This window comes from Podarcis tiliguerta (assembly GCF_965153285.1).
Source record: "Podarcis tiliguerta genome assembly, chromosome: 4".
Lineage (NCBI taxonomy): Eukaryota > Metazoa > Chordata > Lepidosauria > Squamata > Lacertidae > Podarcis > Podarcis tiliguerta.
In genome coordinates, this window is record NC_139537.1 from 73,439,149 (window position 1) to 73,452,137 (window position 12,989).

The 12,989-nt window shown below is 38.9% G+C and overlaps 1 long non-coding RNA gene across 1 annotated transcript in view; it reads left to right on the top strand.

Moving 5' to 3' along the window:
- The first annotated feature begins 308 nt into the window (after window positions 1–308).
- The window catches only part of LOC310676367, a 50,574-nt gene continuing 37,893 nt past the window's right edge, over window positions 309–12,989 (top strand). Inside the window, exon 1 of the long non-coding RNA XR_014510498.1 lies at window positions 309–541. This is a non-coding gene — a long non-coding RNA (uncharacterized lncRNA). The remainder of the gene's footprint in view (window positions 542–12,989) is intronic.

Consider the following 12,989-nt stretch of genomic DNA (forward strand, 5'->3'; position numbering starts at 1 on the left):
ATTTCCCTCTACTTTTTCTCAGGAGCTGTATGCTATTACATCCGGTGAGCTTTGGAGGGGGAAAATGGTCTTCTGTGTTGTTTTATAGTCCTCTTGCATTAGTCAGTTCTTCTAATAAATCAGATACAAGTTGTGACACGTTGCTAATTCGATCACTAATAACCTGCTCAAATTGCAAATCTATGTCAGCAGGTTGGTGTTGATTAAGTTGTAGTCCTCACGAACATATTGTTTTAAATGACTGATAATTTTTATTTGCTGCTGCGATAGGCTGCCTGGTCTATTCTCTCTCTCTCTCTCTCTCTCTCTCTCTCTCTCTCTCTCTCTTTCTCTTGTAAGCTTAGAAATTACACAAATGCCCCAGAGGTGGTCTGCTGTGGGCCTTTCATTTTCTGTGTTGTTGCAAATAGAGCCGGTAGCCACTAGAGGGGAGGAGACTGCTGGCTTTCCCCAAGCGTTTCCACCGTAGAGCATGAAGGTGAAGAAGCTGTCACAGAACCGGTTGCCCAAGAAAAAGCTTTTAAAAGATGGTGGGATGAAGGTTAGTACAGAAAAAAAAGGTGTTTTTTCCTTAATGTGTGCAGTTATTCCTTTCTCTTAACACAGGATCTTTTAAAATATCTCCTAACCTAGTGAAGCAACATCTCCAGTCACGAAAAATGCTCTCTGCGAGAAAATGCTTTAAATATAGAAAGAGATGTTTCGATGCGTCCATGTTTGTTTGTTTCTTCGCACATATAAAAGATTAAACTGAAGAGTTGCTTAACAGGCTGTAATGTTTGGAATTTGATAGGAAATGAGAACTCTTTCCCAACTGTTCAGTTATAGCCTCACTTCCCTTCAAACAGAGGAGGGGGGAGAGTTTTGAAGCTGTGTAGAAGTAATAACTACTTCAGCCTGGTGAAAACTTCACTGCCTTTCTCACGATCCTTATTAATCTTCTACCCTGTGGTACACAAGACCTCTCTAATGCAGTACTCTTAATTTTGTCTTTGCCTCATGCTTATAGATAATTGATCGGCGGTTTGACCTTTTATGTGTTTATTTGTGAAAAAGAAGAATGCTATTCGTCGCATTGTTAAAGAGCTATAATGTAGAACTGTGGCTTGTTACATTTACTCTCCTGAGTGTAATTGCACTAAGATCATTCAGTTTCCATTTGGAAAGCCAGTGGCAATTACTGGAATACAATGTATCATGCATTTGCTCACTGGATATAAAACGTATATACTAATTCGCAATAAAATGTAACAGCTGTCAGTGCATTTTCTGCTCTGTTACTTCAATAAATTGGAACTCTGACTAGAAAATGGGAATATTGCATTTTTACACACTCCGTAATGTGTTTGCTTTTTGCAAATACAATTTATTTTTTTCTTGGAATGAAGAGGGGGGGAAAACCAAACACCCCACGTAGCTTTGTTATTACTGCTAGTGGATAAATATTCTTATATCAGAATGAATTACATATAGAATCTGTAAAGAAGTGATAATATTTCCTGTATTTTATTGCACCCTGTCTCCAGTAAACAATATGCACTTAACCCACTTCAGTCATATGTTAGGTTTATCTTGTTTATATTGTAGTGGCAGAGTGTGTGTGTATGGGGGGGGGGGAGTTTATTTTACCATACTTTCACAGGTGTTGTGAATAGCTAGTTACCATTTATTACATGATGCTATTATGTGTGAGTGCACACTTAATAAATACAATTCTTTAATGAAATAAAAGCGTTGAGGAATTCTCTCTCAGTGTGTGTATATATGTGTGTGTGTGTGTGTACATGCATTGCCACACATATATGTATATGCAAATCCTTCTGCAAGCTAGCTAACGAGAATTCTTGATACTCTAACAAAAAAAAAAAAAGACTTGAGTTTTGTTTAAAATAAAATTCCTGCACATTTGTGTGATTTTGTTACTGGAGGTCAGACTTTTCACAGATAATTAGCCTTTTACACACTGTGAAATCAACCTGCATTGGTTTATTTGGCTAGGCTCTTTGCTTCTGTTCTTTATTTCCCAGAAGGTTAACATGCTGAAAATCTAGCTGCAAGCTCAGAGTACTGTCTCTTTGTGTTGTTAATTATCCCGTTGCATAATTATTAATATCAGGAGCAGGAAGAGGAAACAAGTATACCAAATAGTCGTGAATGCTAGTGTTCTGGCAGGAAGCAAGCCTTGCATTAATAAAATGTGCCTCTGCCAATATCAGAGAAGATAGGGAGTGTTCCTTGTTAAGGATCATTTATTAACTGAGATCATCTTTTAGTTCGCCTTGGGGTAATGACTAATGTCAATGGCAAATTTCACAGTTGTCTAGAGAAATGAATTAAATTTGTAATAAAAAGCCCTTCGGCTTGTAGTACATGTTCATTTATTGGAGTAGTTGAACTAGGAGAACTGTAAGGCAACCGAGAACATCGGCTTAATTTTCCTTACATATAATAGTGACCTTTCGCTCTGTGTTGGGAAAAGTTGCCTATTATAGGCGGGCGAGTTAAATGAGAAGCTCTCTCAAATGCAAGATCAACTAAGTAACTGTGGTTACGTTAAACAACCCTTGAGCTTGAGAGATTTTTTTTTTGGCAGGACAAGATCCTCCTCTGTGTACATTTCTTCTCCTTTTTAAGCCTTTGCTGAGGTGGTTTTGAGATCGGGCCAGGCCTAGGAAGATCCCAGAGGCATGTAGAAAAAAGTTGCCAGGATTGATTAGCTATCCTTTGCCCTGTGGTGATCTCCTCTCTATCTCTTTATCTTTCTCTCATAGATTCTATGTTACAGCATAGCTGAGGGTTGAAACCTTTACTGCCTCACAATAATTTATACCAAAAGGCTATTTGATTGACTGGAAGCTTACTTCTGAGTAGACATGCATAGGGATGCATTGTAAATGAAGACATTACATTCATCCTGCGTAACAAGATTTAAGGTTGTGAGATTGTGAGTGATGCCTGACACACTTTCCTGGAATCACATGACTGCAAAGGGAACTTAGAGATATCCTTTTAAGTACATATAGAAAATCTATTGATCCCCCCCTCCCAAAAAAAAAAAATGATAGGAAGGAATTTATTGGTATGGATGTCAAGCCTCAGAGAGATTATGGTCACAATGATTTGCTATGATCAATATCCAAGCCATCTTTATATGTATTTTGGTAACTTTATAAAAAAGCTTGAAAGTGCAATCCTAAGTATCACCTGAAGAATGTGAATCACCAGTTGAGTCTATTGATTTATTTAACTCGAGTGACACCAAATAAAGGTGAATGGAAATTGGTAAGTGTTTTTTGTTAAAGAAAAATGCATTTCTATAATGCTACAGTGATGCAGAAAGATCATATTTATTATCTATGCAAGTATATTCATTGATTTCCCCCACCCCATCTTTCTGTAAAATCCAGATCATTTATGAAAGAGAGGGATGTTGCACCTTGCTGGATTTTGCACTTTTCTGAAGACATGAAATAACATTAGTTTTTTTACATTTAATGAGACCCAAAAGAGTCTCAAGTTTTGCACCCAGATTTCTTAAGCCAAAGATTAAATAAAGCAAAAAAGCTGCACAAAGAAGGAAGGGTTTGCACAGATAATGTCTACAAATAAATGGAATGTGTTGCTTACATTAAGTTGCAGTGACTTTTCTGCAAGGAATTGGTTTGCTGTGATCAAATCAGAAAGGGATCAACATTTTAAAAGTTGTTTTTGAAAATCTAGTAAGTATATGAATCACAAGATGGACAATTTTAATGGTTTTATTGCAGACCTAACGGTTTACAGAAGACTAATCTTTTACAGGATAAAGTTCATTGTTAATGTAACTTACCTTTAAAAGAAAACACAAGGATAATTTTACTTTTCTGAATCATTGGGGGGACTTTTTGAATTGAGCACCTGAGGAGAAAATAGGCTCATGTGTTTAAAAAGAACAGAAAATATTTGGTGTTGTGAAAGGGTCATATATCTATATATCTATACCTTTATGAGACTTAGCAACAGTCTCACAGGAAACAAGAAAACATATTAGGATGCCAACCTGGCTATGCTTACAGAGCAATAATTTCCAGTGGCCTCAACAGGATGTACCTGCATGTCATTCCTTAAGCTTAGAGGGTCACTGCATTATAAGCCTCTAAAACGAAACCCAAACTGGATTAATGGTCCACATGATCATTAATATTTAATTCAAAATTTTCTTCTAATGTATTCCGTGTTTGACTAACCAGAAATGCATTCTGAGTACTTCCCTTCCCCCATTCTTTCCAGAATGGAAATCCCATACGCTCTCCTTTCAAAATGAATTCTCATAAATTTCTATCCTCAGCAGTGGTGAATTTAGTGCACTTGAGACTCACATCCTTGTGTTGCCTAAAACAGAGGATGCTCTTAAAAATATATCTGAGATGATGTAATTTTTACAATATTGCCCAATTGTGCAAAACACAAAAACCAAAATTAATCACAGCATCATTCACTGAAAATAAATCTTTTATTTTTTCTGGATTTTAAAATAAGCTTCCATATGTGTCTTCAAGAATATACGTCAGTATGTCTGACAGGGATGTGAGCTTTTTGTTTACTTTTTTAACAAACGGAAAACACACGCACAGCCAATGCTTCCTTTCCCCAACTCTCTCTGGTAGTTGTGTATCTGTTCCACAGACCCCAAACACGTTTGTGTCTGGAACCTGTTTGTCTAAATAAACTTATTTCCTGGCATATAGTTTTTCGCATTAGAGCCCCCCCTTTTTTTGCAAGCCCCGAAATGCTTTATTTGAGGGGAGGGGGAAGCTGGAAAATGCAATTGATCGACATGCATGTGTGCACCTCTTTACTTACAACCGTGGCACACAATTAATATTAATTTTATGGCATGCAGAAGGCATAATCAAGAGGCTATAAGCATGCTGAGACTTCTTGCACTACAAGTCCGGTAATCTGCTGAAGTTCTTAGTTCTGCTACATCATCTTAAATTCAGTGCAAGTTGTGAGTAGTGGTACCTAACACCTGTCATTCATCTGTTTATCTGAGTCATATATCGATTTTGCTGATAGCCAGTTTTGAGCTATGCCATAGTGCAGTCCTCAGAAAATGTTGAGTTCATATTTTATTTCAGCGGGTGAGACTCTATTCCTTTTTGGCATCAATGGGAAAAAAAATTATATTGATTTCAAACAAGCAAGAATCTGAGTTGCAGCTCTTTTGTATTATGGAATGGTAGATATCATTTAAGGGATCTAAAGAACCTGGAAGACCATTAGACAGACACTGAGTCTAAGTGGGCCCGTTAGATCATCGTTTTCTCCTCTCGATCTGGGTGAAATTGTAACTGACAGCGTAGACTTGAATACTTTGTCCTTTCCAATTTTTAGTGTCATTTGTTGATGTCTGAAAAATCTGGCCGTGAAAGCAAAATTGGTCATTTATTTTGTGGCTTTCACCTCTCCTCCATCTCCCAATTTTCACACACTTTTATAGATAAAAATGTGATGCACCTTGTGTGAAAATTGCTCATTTTTCAGAACATTTCCCATAAAGAATCCATATGTACAGTATCAAGCCATGAATGAAAGCAAAGTGGGTGGAGCTGTCCCAAATGATCCTCTCCCTCCATCCCTCCACACACACACACACACACACACACCCCGTGCTGGTATACAATTCCCATTTATTCAGAGAGAGGCAGTTTTAGAAATGTTTTGAAAAATGCAGATGTGCAATGCATTCTTAATAAGAACAGGAATAGAGTTTGCACTCCCCTTTTAACCACTCTCTCACCTCGGCCCTTTTCAGCATGTAACCTTATTCTCTGTGGTATTACTTGGATGGAAACCAATTAGGGAACTGCTCAGACAATATAAATGCATACAGATTAGTACAGATTGAACAGTACCATTGCCAACTAATCATACAGTATATAAAGCCTTAAACAATATAGATATTAGGGAGTGATGGGGAACCGGATTTATATTGTCAGAAAACTGAGCACAAAAATGCAAGCTGTACAAACTATTTATTTAAGTAATAAATAAAGTATGGGTCTGTTTTCCTTGTTTGCTCTGTGGCAATCTTCCCATAAGTAACCAACTTTGCATTCTGCATTGCTTAATATTTCTACAGCTATTTTTCTCTGCCTTTGTGTGTGTGTGTGTGTGGTGCGGAATCACTTTTGTTCTTTTTTTAAAAGTGCCTGTCTATTTCTTGATTCAGACATTATGTTTCTGGCATGGTATGTTGGTGTTGGAGTGTGTGTGTGTGTGTGTGTGTGTGTGTGTGTGTGGTTGCATTCCCTGTCTATCATTGCAAAAATGTTACCAGATGTGGTCTTCTTCCATGTCCAAATCCTACTACTGATGTGGGCTTTCATTCACATATCGTACTGACATGTTGTAACTGTCATATGTTTGGTGTTGTGGCAAGAAAAGACACATTTTATGGCTTATGTGGTCTTCCAAGGTGTTACTGAGTCTGGTAAGAGTGGCATGCCCTATGTATTTTTCTAAATCGCTTTTCATGTGTGCAATTGACTAAAGTCGGTTATGATGCATTTTTGCAGCAGGAGTCTGAAGTTGTTTTGGTGGGGAAGCAAACACATGCATGCATGAGCATTGCAGGTAGCTCTTTCTATATGCATGCAACAACACTGGATCAAAATAATACATACTTGTAATTGGGCCACTGCTACAAGCTCCTAGCACCATGGGGCAGTTTGCAAATAAACCACATGATAGCACCTCTTTGGTCTTTTCCATCCTCACGTTTCATCCACTTCACATCAGTGACTGGATGTATGTCTCCCCATGTTTTAACATTATTTTCCTTCTTGAATGATACCAAGCACATTCCAGATCTGTTGTCCATCTGAATACAGTCTGAGGAAATGCAGTCCTTGGAGCAGATTCTTTTGGATTCTGGTACCATTGGGGGCATTGCAGTGCTCCTGCTTCCTGAATCTCCTAGTTAACATGAAAAACCCTGGACCATGGGAGAAGATTATCATTTGTCTTTCTGGGGCACTTTTCCTTTGCCCCATGCCACCACCAGCTCTCTAGAAACTGGGGTAATGGCTGGTACTGAAAAGAGAAGCATGAGCTCTTCTCACACTGCCCATGGCTTCCCACATCAACAGAGTGCATCAGCAGAAAGAGGATAAAAGAAGACAGAAATTTAATTTATATAGATGTTCCCAGAGGTGGAAAGAAGAAAGAGTCCCTACCAGAGAGGAATAGCAAACTAAGCTGATGGGCTATGCTGAAATGGCAAAGCTGGCTAGAAAGCTCAGGAACCAAGAGGACAAAAACTTTTAAAAAGAATGGGAAAAAATATAATTTACTTAGGAGACCACTGTAAGCAGATAAAAACATTAGCAGGATTTTCATACAACTTGTAATGTAACAGGTATTATGGATAATATAGATGAATATAAAATATAGATTAGGAAATAATATGTAGCTGAAAATGTTCACATTAGGACACATGGAAGGGATGGTTGAGAGATTCAGAGAAATCTCTTTATACGGATATGCATTTGGCACTGTTATAAATTCATTTTTGTAAAATCAAATAAAAATGAATTTAGAAAATTATATAGATGAATGGATATATAGAGAGATGCAAATTTCTACATAATTGACTACAAGCTAAGTAGGAATGCAGTGCATCTCATTGCAATGGGTGAAGACCTGGTTGTGAGGTGATCTGGGGGTCTGCTCTGTCTGCTGCCCAAGTGCTGTTGATGGTCATTTTCTCCCTTCTTGTAGTTCCTTCTGATTAAACCAGACTTGGACTGGACAGCCCTTGAAATAGAGGGCACCTTCAAACAGAAAACTGTCCTTTGTAAAATGATATGACCTTTCTAAAACAAGACCTCCCTAGTCTAGCAGTATGGGAAGTTGTGATGCTGTACCAGGTTCTGATGCCATCGGGGTATAATGCAGGAATGGGTGGAAGACTCTTCACATATTGAGATAGCATCTGCTTTGCATGCAGATAGATGTTCTCTGGTTCAATATCCAGCATCTCCACACAGAACTGGGAATGTCTAGTACCTGCCAGCTGGTGTCAACAGTTCTGCGCCAGATGGACACATTTTTTTTGACTCAGTATAAGGCAGCTTTCAATTTTCCAGAAGGACATCGCAGCCCACATTGCTTACCTGGGTTGCGTAGACCTGTACCACAAGGAGTGGCGCCATCACATCTGTCTTTCCCAGTAACCAAGGGTTGGGCACAGTTTGGGGAGCTGAAAGCTCAAGCCACAAGCTCCTGATTCCAAGTAGCAGCTCAACATGATCAGGGCACCTAAACGACCATTCACCATTACTGCACAGAGCCCCTACGCATCAACAGGAGCTCATGTATTGGACTATCTGCTCAAAGAACAGCACACAATGCATAGTTGTTGCTGTTTCTAAGTGACTTCTGGGGTAGGGCTAAAAGGACAGTCCCATTCCCATATCCTCCAACATTTCTCTGATGAAAATAGTGAAGCCCCATTCCATTATGATAATTTTACCCCACACATCTTACTGGGTTGAGAGAGCCAGTGTGGTGTAGTGGTTAAGAGCGGTAGACTTGTAATCTGGTGAACTGGGTTCGCGTCTCCGCTCCTCCACATGCAGCTGCTGGGTGACCTTGGTCCAGTCACACTTCTTTGAAGTCTCTCAGCCCCACTCACCTCACAGAGTGTTTGTTGTGGGGGAGGAAGGGAAAGGAGAATGTTAGCCGCTTTGAGACTCCTTAAAGGGAGTGAAAGGCGGGATATCAAATCCAAACTCTTCTTCTTCTAGCCACTCGGGGCAGCTTCCAACATATATAAAAACATAACAAAACATTATATATATATATAAAAAACCTACTTCCCTATACAGGATTGCCTTCAGATGGCTCGGGGGTTGGATAATGCAATACCCTCCAACATTTCTCCAATGAAATTAGGGACATCCTAAGGAAAATTGAGCACTCCGGGATGAAATCAGAAACCGGTACGGCTTCTCTAAATCAGGGACGTCCCTGGAAAATAGGGACACTTGGAGGGTCTGTGACTCCTTCATTTACATGCTTATGCCTTACATGTAACATGTGAATTTGATAGGAACTATTTATACTTTCAGAAGACCTGAATAATAATTTAAATGATGTAAGCTTCCTGGTAGCAGAGGACCAGGGAAGTGGGCATTTTCACTTCTTAAATAAGTGTCATATTTAGAAGGGGGGAAAAACAAGCTGTGTACAAGCTCCCATTTACTCTGCAGTGTGCTTCCAGCTGTATTCCCTCTCTTTCCTGTCTCTAGCCTGTTGTTTCTTATGAAATATGACATTTTGATGCATTTCCCCCATACCAGCTTCAATCCAATTTGAGAAGAAGAATGATTTAGCTGCATTTTAAGAAGTAATATATATATATATACACAACCACTGTTTCCTTCTCTCTTTTAACAAAACGTGTTTGTTTTGTTTTATAAAAAAATTATGGGCTCCTCTTTCGGATATTGGTGACCGCTTTAACCAACAGGGTGTTGTTTTTGTTTTTTGCACATTCAACACAGGATGCGTAAAATTCTTCTAAGCGTGTGACAGAAAGATAACCAGAGTAGATAGAGGTGAACTTTCTTTTAACAAGTGGCAAATTAGCAGAGTCTGCACGTGATCCTATGGTAAACTGCTTCTCCGTAATTTCTGGCCAAGTGGTAAGGAGGATTTTCTATGCATCAAGGGCAGGTGTGTGGTAAAAAGAAAGTGGGGGAGGGGGAGGTCCCATGTATCTGTGAGACAGAGGCCTACAAAGTGGGCTGTTCTCATAGTTTTCGCTGCTTCAGGAATAGCTGGGACATGTAAAGTAAGGATTCAGGGATGATCATGGACAGAATGAAAGAGCAGAGGGATGTTAAGCCTTGACCTACTAATGCAACTGAAAAGGGGCACCTGCAAGCTACCCGTTGCTCTCCTTCTGTTTCTGGCTTGCATTCACATCTTTATTTTTTACTTTTGAAAGCAATACATTTCTCCTGCAGTGGCTACAGCCTTATTTCCATGCAGGCTTGGAGATATTTCTGTAGGAAAAACTGCAAGCCACCTTCAAATGGAAGCTATCATGTAGCAGCAAGCGCTGAGCATTATAATTAGTGCACAGGCCTGCATGAGAAAATACTGCAGTGGAAGGTTTCCTGTTGCATTACATTTGATAGGAATGAACGCCTCAGATGGGATATTAACAATATGACATCTCTTTAGATTTGATAGGACCGTGGTTTCTTTTTGGTTTTTTTTAGCTATTTATTTTACTTGGTTGTGCATTCTGCTTCATATTATTTCATATTTGCATATTAAAAGAGTCACAATTTGGACGGATGCGAGGAGATAAGCTTTGGTCATGTCTCCCTTGCCTTCATTAAATTTGCTTTCAAATAATATTTTGGGCTGATTTGGGGAGGCTTTGGTTAAGCTGCCAGAGGGCTGTGGTTTAATATTTATGATGTTCTTAACTGTTTAATTGGATCTTAACTTCCATTTTAATGGGCTGTAGTAATTGTTTTTAATCTACTGTTACCCACCGCGAGCCTTCCACATGGGGTGTGGGCTATAAATTTTAAAGGAATGCTATTGTTCTTTTCCCTTTTGAAAAATAAAAACACCATAAGAAAACATGGCAAAAGCTTGAAAGCCCATAAGGAACTTGCAGCGTTATTCATAGCCAGTCAACATTAATATTTCAGAATTACTCAAGTAATATCTTAGTTTCTTCATTCCAGTGCCAGATTCTTCATTGTTTCATAAACGAGGCGCAAAGGTTTGAAATAGGAAGCACTTACTTTTAAAGGCTCATATTATACTTCTGAAAAATAATTTTCTATTAGCCACTCATACCTCCAGTTAAAATGATTTTAAAAATGAACTCATATATTTAAAAGTTTCAAATTTTGATGGCTGTGTGTCAGTGCAGTTCTTTTAACTTCAAAGCCCAACAGCCTATATTCTTTTAAGTTAGAAAGTAGTAGTTTGTTTTTTGTGGGGGTTTTTTTTTTTTTTGAAAATTGTATTTCAATTCAACTAAAGTAGAAGATGTGAACAAAACAAGATGAGTTATAGCATGGAGAAAATCTCTGTCATCTATGAAAACAACAACAGCAAACTACTCTTGTAGCAGTGTTTCTGAGAGAGAGAAAAATGAAAATTGTTTACTACAGCATTCAGGAAGAGGATGATTACAGACTATGTGCTACTTTGGAGTCTTTTAAACTCCTGCTTCAAAAAAGAAAGGAGGGATAAGTAACTTGTAATGTTACATTTATATTACTTTTTTGTTTTACTTTAATTATATTTTGCTAGAGAGGGAGATTGATGCCTGTAGTCTGTTGGGGAGGAATAAGCCGCAGAAAAATCCACAATACCTACTAGATACTGTTGGCCATTTTATTACATGACAAAAAACACTTAACTTGAAGAAGTTACATAGTGGAATTCTGGTCAGTGCCGAGTAATGCTCGTCTTGACTTTCTCTGTGGTAAAAATCAACAATTTGTGGAATTCTGAATATTTAGTTCTATGTGCAGGCTGTAGGATGGGCTTTATTAATACATCACCTGCAACTCCTATGATACACCTAACGCCACTTTAAGGGGTACCAAAGTCCCTGGAGTGGTTTTTGAGGGGAGCTGTAGCTGAAGCAGCAGGGAAATTCTGTGACCTGACCCATGTGTGACCCAGTTCACTTTCCTCATGCATGGGGATCTTTGAATCAAGGCCATTATTTTTGGTTAATCTATTGGGGATGTTTAGGTAGAGGAAATAAACTGAGAATATAATCAAGTTATCTAATCTATATAAAAGAGCTGGAAGAATATTAATATATTTGAAAATTTCAACCCGGACACTAAGGTCCAGCTCCAAGGGCCTGCTGGCGGTTTCCTCACTGAGAGAAGCGAAGTTACAGGGAACTAGGCAGAGGGCCACCCTGTGGAACACCCTCCCATCAGATGTCAAAGAAATAAACAACTATCTTACATTTAGAAGACATCTGAAGTTTTTAGGGAAGTTTTTAATGGCTGATGTTTTAATGAATTTTTAATCTTTTGTTGAAAACTGTCCAGAGTGGCTGGGGAAACCCAGCCAGATGGGCGGGGTATAAATAATAAATTATTATGATGATGATTCTTAAAGTCCAGTGATCCTTTGACTCATTTTAAACTTTAAATCCCTTTTTGGGATCCAAGCGTGGCCTCTTTCATCTGGGCTGGTGAAACAGAATCTCTGTGTCATAGTATAGCATTATACAGGGAAATACAGAAGGCTTGTGTACATAGAATTTAGAAATAGAGATGCATACCCTCCAACATTTCTCCAATGATAATAGGGACATCCTATTCCATAATAATAATCATTTTATTATTTATACCCCACCCATTTCACTGGGTTGCCCCAGCCATATATGTTGGTGTCTTCCAACATATATAAAAGCATAATAAAGCATTAAAATTTAAAAAAACTTCCCTATACAGGGTTGCCTTCAGATGCCTTCTAAAAGTTGTATAGTTGCTTTTCTCCTTGGCTCAGGGGTCACATAACTCCATACCCTGCAATATTTTTCCAATGAAAATTTACAGCTTCTGCAAATCTGAGACTATCCCTGGAGACAGGGGAGCCAATTGGCTCCAAGCTATGGGTGCCCCTTTATGTGACATTATGACATCACGTTGCGACATGACATCATGCACACCGCCTGGCCTCTGAACCTGACATCCAGTGCCACTGGAAGTCTGGTTCTGAGGTCTCGCAAGGCCTCGGACAACATCTCTGAAGTCTCGTGAAGCTTCCAGTGCTTCTCAAGGCACCGAATGTTGTGTTGGGGGCCTGCAGTGTGGGTGCTGAGCACCCACAACAATTTTTTGTGGGTGCTCTGCACCCAGAACCCCCTATAGTTGGTGCCCCTGCCTGGGAAATAGGGACACTTGGAGGGTCTGCAGAAGCAAACATCAAATTTTGGTCTC